The sequence below is a fragment of the Lactuca virosa genome, chromosome 4, assembly GCF_052849685.1.
Source record: "Lactuca virosa cultivar CGN04683 chromosome 4, Lactuca_virosa_CGN04683_v6, whole genome shotgun sequence".
Classification (NCBI taxonomy): domain Eukaryota; kingdom Viridiplantae; phylum Streptophyta; class Magnoliopsida; order Asterales; family Asteraceae; genus Lactuca; species Lactuca virosa.
The window spans coordinates 282,594,622-282,605,501 of NC_136429.1; positions in this window are offsets into that span (position 1 = coordinate 282,594,622).

Consider the following 10,880-nt stretch of genomic DNA (forward strand, 5'->3'; position numbering starts at 1 on the left):
TGTAATTGTTGTAACGTTAAAACTAAAAATAAACTAATAATCAAATCCAACATTAATTTACATATACAAAAATATAATCCAACTACATAGGACCAAGACTCGACCCCCAATAAATTTTTGCCATCCGTTGGCGAAACTCTAAAGCTGCGTTCTTTGGGTCAATAAGTTCACGTATTGGTTGACCTGAAACTAATTGCTCCATAAACATACAAACAAAAACACCGCAATCTCCCAAATGACTACTTTGTTGGGGAACATTTTCTTCATAAATGAATTGCATATTCAATGGAATCCTTGGGATGTTCCTTCGGGCCCAATAGTTAATCTTGTCCAAATAATTTGCCACCCGAGATTCAAATTTGGTAAAGGTTCCATCAGATTTGAATTTTTCATAAGCCACTCTACCGAGACTGTCATAAATATGGACTTCCATTGACGCCAATCGTAGTTCCCCAAATAGCCAGTGATTAGGGGATGAATGAATCGGCAATAGGACCTGTATAAGGATCAGAAAATAAAATTATGTTTTTTATATCACAATGCAAAAACATAACGACAATAACGATAATATTTTCAATATAAAAAATTAAGTTTACCGTATCGACATCCCACCAAGCAACCATGAAGTTGGGGTACGTAGCAATACCAGCCATAAACGCCCTCCAATCCTGCCCTTCTTCCAAAGCATGGCAAACAAAATTTTTTTGAGGCATTATTGTATGTCGGTCGCCCTCAAACCGTCTCTCCATCAATAGTCTATACCAAATGGTTATATGCTGCACAAAATTATGATACTTTTGTCATTGACTAAAAAACAAATTACTTTTAAAATAATAAATTAACAATTATTTTACCGATGACTCCAACCATCCGTCGTGTGTATGCCCAAACAAGGTGCTCCAAAAATCTCTATCTAACACGAAATTAAACAAACGATGCTGGACATCATATGAATGAAATAAATAATTATGGATGACAACCTCACCGCCTGCTACGTAAGGTTGCAGGCGCAACACGGAGAAGTCGTGAGCAACAGCAAAAGCTGGAGGAGGAACGGGGCATGTTGATTTGATATCAACCTTCTTTTTTGCTCTTCTTTTTTGCTTCGGTGTCGTGTGCAACTAAAAACAATATTCAAATGTTTAAATCTCTATCTTTCAGATAATTCACATAAACATAAAATTATAAGTTTATAAATTAAACGAATACCTCGGTGTAAGGAGGGCACAAATACTGTGATGGTTTTCGAGTCCTCGGTTTATCGGGTGTAACTTCTTTGCCATCAACACCATAATCATCATAATAATCTACATTTCCCGTAATTATTACTTCATCTTCGTCCGACACCTAATTTAATAAGCAATAATCTCTAATTAAAAAAATGTTTCAATCTACTAAAAACAAAATAGAAATAAATGTAAGTATAAGAACCTCTTTAGCTTCATTATAATCATTTACATCAAACACATCATCATCAAATTTGTTCCCCGCATTGTCATTACTCTCCTCCAACTCCTACATTAAAAATAAAACATTATACTTATTAACGAAAGACACATTAAAAAATAATTATTAAAATCGTAAAGGTAATATCTATAACAACCTTGTCGTCTTCAATATCACCAAAAATATTTTCAGTTGTATTATTTTTATTCATCACTTCATCTTGTACAACCTACATTTTCAAATATAAAATATGAACACAAATATTCATATATGTTAATAAAATTAAAAAAATAATGTAGCGTGTAACTAACCCGTTCATCAAATTTTGTTTGGAATACTGCAGGCTCCTCAAAACTGATGTCATTCCAAAATTCTTCATTATTCACTTCTTCAACAAAAACCTCTCTAGGTTCTCGGTTCATAAACACATGCTGCTCCAGCGCATGTAGCCGTTTCAACACCTCGTCTAGGTTGTGTTTCCCACTGCCCCTACCTCCACCATGAGAGCGACCACTGGACGACATACTAGACGAAGATTTGTCTTGTCTCCTAAAATGGTCCCGTACTGGGGATGGAACTGATATCCTTTCACCATATACATACTCTTGAAATGACATATAATAACATGATGTCATCTCACCATCACTCGGTAACATGTTTTGTCTTGGTGGTTGTCCCTCCTAAAAAATTTAACATATTAAAAATGCATATAAAAATATAATAATGAAGATTATTAATAATAAAAAAAATATTTATAAACCTGTATCTTTGCAAAAATCTTGTTCACATCAACCCATTTCAATTTTTTTGTCCCACTCCATCGTTTCATCCGAGGCATGTCTCTATTTTTTCTCAATACAAATCCACATGCACGAACAGCCGGGAGCATCTCATATATCCATATCTACAATTTTTACAATTATAGTAATAAAAGTTAAAATTAAAATAAAAAACATAACAATAAAACAATTTAAATATAAGTAAATTTTTATACCCTTATTGGAGCCGTAAATCCTGAGACGGAGTATTTTAAAGTTTGACGACGCTCAGGAAGTGATAAATATTTATTTATCTTGTTCCATGTATCGTCAAGGTCATCATACGTAAAATCCTATAGATAGCTACCCCAAGCGAAACTAACAAAACAAAAAAAAATTAGTTATAATATAAATTAACATTAATAATATAAAACTTTCAACGTAAACAAAAATATACCTATTCCAGACATCCAAATTCTCAGCCAAAAAAAATCAATCTTGTGGCACCCGATCATTTATTTCTTTTCCCAAAAAACCTTCACACAAAATGTATATCAAACATACTCTAACTGCATCGGCGTCGTCAACTTCTAAGAATGGTTGATTTAAAATAAAACTTTTCAGGTCGCCGATTTTCACCGAACTATTTGTATAATTCGGAAATAGCCGCTCACACAATAAACATCTTTTTTTATTAGTTACTATTTTTTCTGACACTTTTTTCCCGATGTTTTTTGGATACTCCCCAAAATTGAAGCCGATTATCAAACAAAACTCTTCCGGCCCATATACCATTTTCGTATCGCCTACTCTAAAATATAACCGTTTTATTCCATCTGGAGATAAAACAGCGTCCGGTCGGATCTGATGAAGGAACATTTTATGGAACAACAATCCGTCCCCTTGTAAACGAGGGACATCCAACAAATAACCAAATACGATATCTCTAAATATGTCACGCCTGACACCATCTAACACTTCAAATACTTCCCATATATTACACCCCGAGCCTTTTAAGTTTACAATTGCTTTCACATTGAAATAATTAAAATCATGCTGCACAAAACACAAAAACATATTAGAAAACTAAACAAATATTTCGTTTTAAAATATATGATTATTAAGTGCAATAATAACATAAACAATAATAACAATGCAAATACAAATATTTAATAAATAATTTATATATTTACGGTAAAAAACAATAACATACACATAGTATAACAAATTTTCAACTTAAACGACAAATATATAAACAATTTTCCAAGTTATACGACAAATATACAAACAATTTTTATCTTTCTAATTATATAAAATAACATTTTCTAACCATATAAACAAACAAATTTTCAAATAAAACGACAACTAAATTAACAATTTTCCAAGTTATACGACAAATATATACAAATTTTCAACTTATACGACAAATACAAACAATTTCTAACGATACTATAAAAATTTTTATACTTCAAAAACAAATATATACAAATTTTCAACTTATACGACAAATATATATACAAACGACTATTGTACACATACTGTAATTTAACCATTTTTCAATTTATAAAAACAATTACACGATAAGAATATACAATTTTTCAAGTTATACAACAACTATACAAACGACAAATAACATATTGTAAACATTATTCTAACAATTTATTTAACTAATAACTTAAAAAAATGAGCATATTCTAACCATTTTACTAAATGTACAACCACCCGATGCACACTCTACGCAGTCTCTACTTGTACATTCATACAACCACTAACAAAATAACATTTAAACTTCAAGTTTACTAATAACAAATATTAAAACTATCAAATACAACAAAATTACCCTTTCACAAACATTATAATTTTTTTTTTACACTAACTAATACAATAAATAATAAAATAATAATAACATATACTAAATAAATGTTAATTACAACATTAAAAGAGTTAAAATCTAACCATATTTGCGGGATTGTTGAAATAATCCTCCATTTTCTTCAAAAAATCGTCAAAAGGAATCCCCGAGAGAGAGAGTTTTTCTGTAATGAAGAGTGAAAAATGAAGAAAAAAAAACCTTATATAAGAAAATCGGCATAAAATCGCAGATGGCTACAGTAAATCGCAGATGGACTTTTCCATCTGCGAATGTACAAGCGGTGCTTTAGACGCTTGTACATTCGCAGATGGAAAGCCCAAATCGCAGATGGGGCTATTCCATCTGCGAAATCAGTGGCCAAATTTGTAATTTCAATTTTTTTTGGCTAAATTTGTAATGTAATTAGTGTAATTGGCTAAATTTGTCATTTTCTCTTTAATAAAATGTACTTTTATATATTATTATTAAAGAAAATTAACAGTTGCTATATATAGTTATACACAATGTAATATTTTGCAATCTTGGAATAATTTTAATTGTGAAAAAAATCAGAAAAAATTAAAAAATCAAAATCTTATGATAAATTCTATAATTTATTAAGAATTTAAGAATATATATATATATATATATATATATATATATATATATATATATATATATATATATATATATATATATATATATATATATATATATATAAGTTCAAGAAAATGTTATAGAATTTTATAAAACTAACCACAAACATCAAACCGTAACGAATTTAATAACGATGCCGATAGATCAGTGATACGTCTTTCTCGTTGAAAACTGTCTTTTTGCTGTCTTGAATCTTCATATCTCGTTGAGTCATTGATTGTCGTTTTGTCCTCGTTGAATCAAGGTTAATGTCAATAACATTATTATTTTAACATGAACTTTTAAGTATATAATTTTTTACCAACATGTTGGTATTCGCATAATATATAAATATTAGCAGAGAGGTATGTATAAACACTGATTCGAAGATATTGATTTTACAAATAAGTTTTAAACGTGTATATCTAAGCATTGCTATTAAAACGGTGTTTCAGTGACCAAAGGGCTTATATCCTAACGATATCAAGTGTTGTCCTCCCTCTTTGACGTCGAGGGTTCAAGTCCCGTCGTCGACATAGATGAAATTAGGTGTTAGCTTAGAAGTAGATTAAATTTGTCGGTTAAAAAAATACGTTATTTAAATGCTTATTTCCAATAAAATTTGCAAGTTTCATAACATGTCAAACTTTTAAATTTATTTAAAGATAGCAGTGATGGTTACAATGAAAAACTTTTTACAAAAAAATAGACATTAACATAAAAGATTTATACTTTAAAAGAAAAGTTTTCAATGATAAGTATAGATCTTGAAGTTTCTTTTTTTTTCATCATTGAAATGAAAACCACATCAGTTTTCGAAAAAAAACTCTTTATGGAAAACTCAAATGTTATCGGTTGGTGGCAGACTTACTTTAATCAAATCGGTGTTGGGATGTTTGGGCATCTATTATTTTTCGATTTGTAAAGAGATGGAGAGGTATCGAGCTCGATTCTTTTGGCGTGCTGAATATCATGAGCGTATTATTCATTGGGTTAAGTGGGATCTTATGTTAAATGATAAAGAGCATGGTGGACTTTCCATTGGGAGCTTGGGTTCGTTTAATCTTGTTTTACTTTATAAATGGAGATGACGATTTTTGAATGATCAAAATTTGCTTTGGGTTAAGTTAATGAAAAGTTGTTATGGTAGTGATGGTGGTTTCTCGATGGGTACTCCTAATAGAACTAAAAGTGGGGTGTGGATGGGCATTGTTAAGGTGGTGTGGAAGATTCATCATAATGGTTTAATTCCTTATGATGTGTTATGTAAACAGGTGGGGAATGGTAATAATGCAAGATTTTCGATGGATGTTTGGTGTGGTGATATCATGTTTCAAGCTAGGTTCCCCCGTCTTTTTGTTGTAGCTTCTAATATGGTGATGCGTTGGTTAGTGATTATTGGGATGGGAATAGGTGGGATATCCAACTTTCTCGTAATATTGAAGGTGGTGCCTTACTTTCACAACTCCATCAATTACTAGGCATGTTGGGGATGGTTCAATTGTCTACTCGAGATGATTCTTGGTGTTGGAAGATTGGTAAAGAAAACGTCTTTTTAGTGAAGGATGTGAGATCTCATTTGGATAGTTTGAACCGTATGTGATGTGACTCTTTTACTAGATGGAATAGATTTATTCCAATTAAAATTAATATTTTCTTGTGGAGATTGGTGTTTGATAGAATACAAACTAGAATTATTTGGATAAAAGAGGGATTGAGCTTCATTCTTTGTTGTGTCCATGTTGTGAAGAAGAAATCGAAGATGTGGATCATTTGTTCCTGAAGTATAATCTTGCAAGATAACTATGGCAGGAACTCTCAGGTTGGATCGATTTGAGTATTCCAAGTTTTCATTCCATTTTGGACGTGTTGCAGTGGATTGATAGTCAAATATCTACTCGGTTTTTTTTGGGTGATTGTGGACACTATTTGTGCTGCTTTGATTTGGGAGTTATGGACGTACCGAAATGCCATTTTCTTTAGAAATGTGAAATACAAGAAGGAGATTTTATTTGATTCTATTGTTTCGTTTTCTTTTAACTGGTTTTGCAATAGGAAACGTAAAGCTTGTAAAAACTGGAATGAGTGGATGCAAAATCCCCTTATGAACTAATTCTTTTTCTTGCTAGTTTTTGCTAGCTTTTTTATATACATATAGCCGTTCAGAAAAAAAAAACACATCAGTTTTGTTCATCAAGTTGTTTCTCTTGTTTTCTTCAAAAAAAAATCCCCTTATGCAAAATCCCCTTATTTTTTCTCTCTTATATTATTTTATCAAATAATTCTTTATGCAAAATCCCCTTATTTTTTCTCTCTTATTTTATTTTATAAAATAATTCTTTATAGGGATTAAATATGTTATTATATAAAACCTAAATAAAAACCCAAATTCCTTATTATTCTACCCTTCGGCCTCTGACCATACTCCCCCTCCACAACAATCGTTGTCTTTTCCGACAATGCATCGACGACCACCTCCGTTACATCGACGACCACCATTCTCATTTCCAACCCGTATTCCACCACGTGTGTGCATTACTATTCCACTTGGTGTGTGCTATTTGGCATCGCATCCCATCCTTAGATGTGGTCATAGTGTGTAAATGCTCAATATTAATTGAATCTATGGAATAAAAGATCTTTCCTTTGGTATGAATACTCGAGCTCAATTGAAGTCGATTTTTGTGTGATATGTGTGATTGATATCCATTCATTCAAGGAATTCCATTTTGATGAATATTGGTGTTCTGGTTCCTATTTAGACCTGATGGTATGTTATATCCAACCAAATTCTCAAGACACATACAAATTTATTGCTACTTCCCTCGAGAGCATTCATATTTTGGTGTTGTTCCCTATATCTTCCTCAAGACGTTGTAGTACTCTTATTAATACGAAATATATACTCAAGCGTAATTGAAGTCCACGAGCATGATTTTTAAAATTTGATTAATTTAATGGGGAAAAGTTAGCTGCTAGTCTCCTATTCTCAAATGGGTTAAACCTAGGTGCTATTTAGAATCAAGTTATGGATGTTGTAACTTGGTTGCTAACTTGCTATAACTCGTGTTTTAAATAAGCTAAGATTTGGTTGTTGATTCTTTCCTAAGCTAATTAGTTGTTGTCAAAAGTTTGGTTTGCAATTAACAAAACTGACAAGTTTTAGTGAAGCCTCTCCTTAAATGTTAGGGCCTGTTTGATACCCATCTGAATCGGTTTGGGTCAGATATTTCAGCTTACTCGGTCAGACATTCATGTTTGATACAAGCTGATTCGGTCAGATTGACAGGCCCAAATGCATGACTCGGTCAGATTTAAAGAACTTGCTGACTCGCCCAAAAGACTATCCTGTCCTCTAAAATTCTTCTCGTGACCTAAAAGAAACAACGTCCCTTATCAGACGCCTCCTCCAACGCCTCCATCGACAGCTCCCTCCCAATCGCTGCCACCTCCCTTCGGATCTCCTCTTTCCTTCAGTCGGATCTTCGTCTTCTCCGGCAGGTAAGTTCTACAATTAAAATCGTTTGTACATAAGCTTTAAAATCAGAAGTTCTTTGTTTATAAGCTCTAAAATCAGAATTGTTTTTGCTCTATTGTTATGAAATTTGAATCCTTTTTTGCTCTAATGTTATGAAATATGTATAAGCTATGATTAGATGTTCTATTGTTATGAAATTTGAATCCAACCCTCTAATTTCTACTTCTTCTCGTGACTTATAAGCTTTAAAATCAGAAATCTTGTGTTTAGTTGTGCTATTGTTATAAAATCAGAATTTTTTTTGTGTATTGCTCTAATTTTATGAAATCTGAATTTGTTTATGAATAAGCTATGAAATCAGAATATTTCTTTGTGTATAATCTATGAAATCTGAAATCTTCTATTTAGATAAGCTATTGTTATGAAATTAGATTTTTTTTTGTGTGTATAAGCTATGAAATCTGAAATTGATTTCATTGGTAGAAAATTGTTTTATGTTAGAAAATTGTTTTATGCTATGAAATCAGAATCCAACTGTTATGAAATTCTTTCTTTTTTTGTATAATTGCGCTATCTTTATTTAGCATGATGTTGATTTCGGTAGAAAATTGTTATTTATATTTTAGGATGTTGGTTTGGAATGAGTGTGAGGATAAAACCTTTCTTGATGCATGTATCTACGAACTAACCACTAATGGTTGTGAGGGTTCTGGGCTTAAGGCAAGTTCATGGAAGACAATACGTGAAAAATTGATAAATGAGCACGGTAAAGAGGTTGATCAGAAGAAAATGAGAAACCACTTTGACTACTACAAATCAAAGTATGTTGCGTGGGTGAAACTGAAAAACAAAACCAGCAATATATATGATCCTATAAAATACAAATTTCATCTGACCGATGAACAATGGAAGGAAGAGGGGAAGGTAATAGTTTTATAACAAATACTAGTATGATTATTTTTATAAAAAATACTAATATTTATAAAAATTGTAAACAGTTGAATAAGTTCTTGTTGTCATTGAAAACTAAACCCCTGCTGTTCCCTGATTTTTGCACCCAACTATTTGAAGGATCGACCTCAACCGACTTTCAAAGTTGGGGGCCATCTTATACACTCCCTCGTCCTGTAGAAGAGTTTAGTACCCATGATTTTGATGATGATGTTCCAATGGAAACCTCAACACAACACGTAGGTGCAAGTGGAAAAAAAAGATGCAAGGGCATTAGAAGTTGAAGAGGAGATTTTCAAGCTTGCAAGGTCATTAGTGGAAAAAAAATTAAAGAATTGAAAGAAGTGAAATGGATAAGGATGTTGATGCATGCATGGAGAAATTGAAAAAAATGGAATGGGGAGAAGAAGATGAAAGGCACAAGACCGCTCTTTTTCTATTTGGTGAAAGTGCCAATGTTTGGAAAGTTTGGCTACGACTTTCGCATACTAGTTGTGAGTCATGGGTGATGGGTGCGGGTAGGAAGTACGATTACCTTTGATGATGGTTACTAGTTTTTTGTTGCATGACTTTTTGTTATTTGCATGACGTTTGGATGCTATGTTTGATGACTTTTTTGGATATTATGTTATTGGATATTGAATATGACTTTTGTTATTTACTAGTTTTTTGTTATATGAGTTTTGTTACTTTGGATGATATGTTATTGGATATGGAATATGACTTTTGTTATTTACTAGTTTTTTGTTATATGAGTTTTGTTACTTTGGATGATGTTTAGTAGTTTTTCTGGTGCATGAATTTTTTTTTACTTTAACATGTTACCTAATTGCGTGTAACAGGTCAAGTATGGTTTCTGATGGTGAAGTTGTAGCTTTTCTTTTACTTGTGATTTATTGGTTGAGGTCAAACCGGCGCAGGCTAATCAGAATTCATAGAATTAGAGATAACGATTCAAGCGGGTATGCGTATACGCAAGATTTGATGTACGGAGACCCTACACAATGTTACGATATGATGCATCTTACACAAGAGGCATTTGCATTATTATGCAACCATTTTACCCAAAAAATTTGCTTGCAACCTAGTAGGAAAATAAGCATTGAAGAGAAGATGGTTATGTTCTTACATGTTATAGGACATAATGAACGTTTTCGTGCGGTTAAGGGAAGATTTCATCACTCCACACAAACGATTCATCAATGTTTTCACGAGGTCCTAACTGCAATGATGTGTTTTGCAAAAGAAATTATAGTACCAACAACTCCTAATCCAACAAGACATAACTCAGAACGACATAAACGGTTACAAGAGATTTTTTCCGAAGCAATAGGTACATTAGATGGAACTCTTGTAAATGAGGTTGTACCCGTTGATCAACAAACTCGTTATAGGGGAAGAGGAAAGAATGTTTTCATAATGTAATAGGAATTTATGATTTTGATATGATATTCACCTTTGTTTGGGTTGGATAGGAGGGTATAACACATGATTTAAGAGCTTTGAAAGAAGTTGCATTCAATTCGACTTTTGGATTTCCATTTCCTCCACCAGGTTTGTAATCTTTACATAACTTTTATTATCTATCTTCCTTATATAATATGTGTCACACTCATTTACAGATAAATATTACCTTTGTGATGCCGCATATACAAACACTCGTGGGTTTATGGCTCCATACCGCAATACTAGGTATTGGTTAGCCAATTTTCGAAGAGGCAGACCTTTAACTAGAGAAGAAAGGTTCAAGTATGCTCAT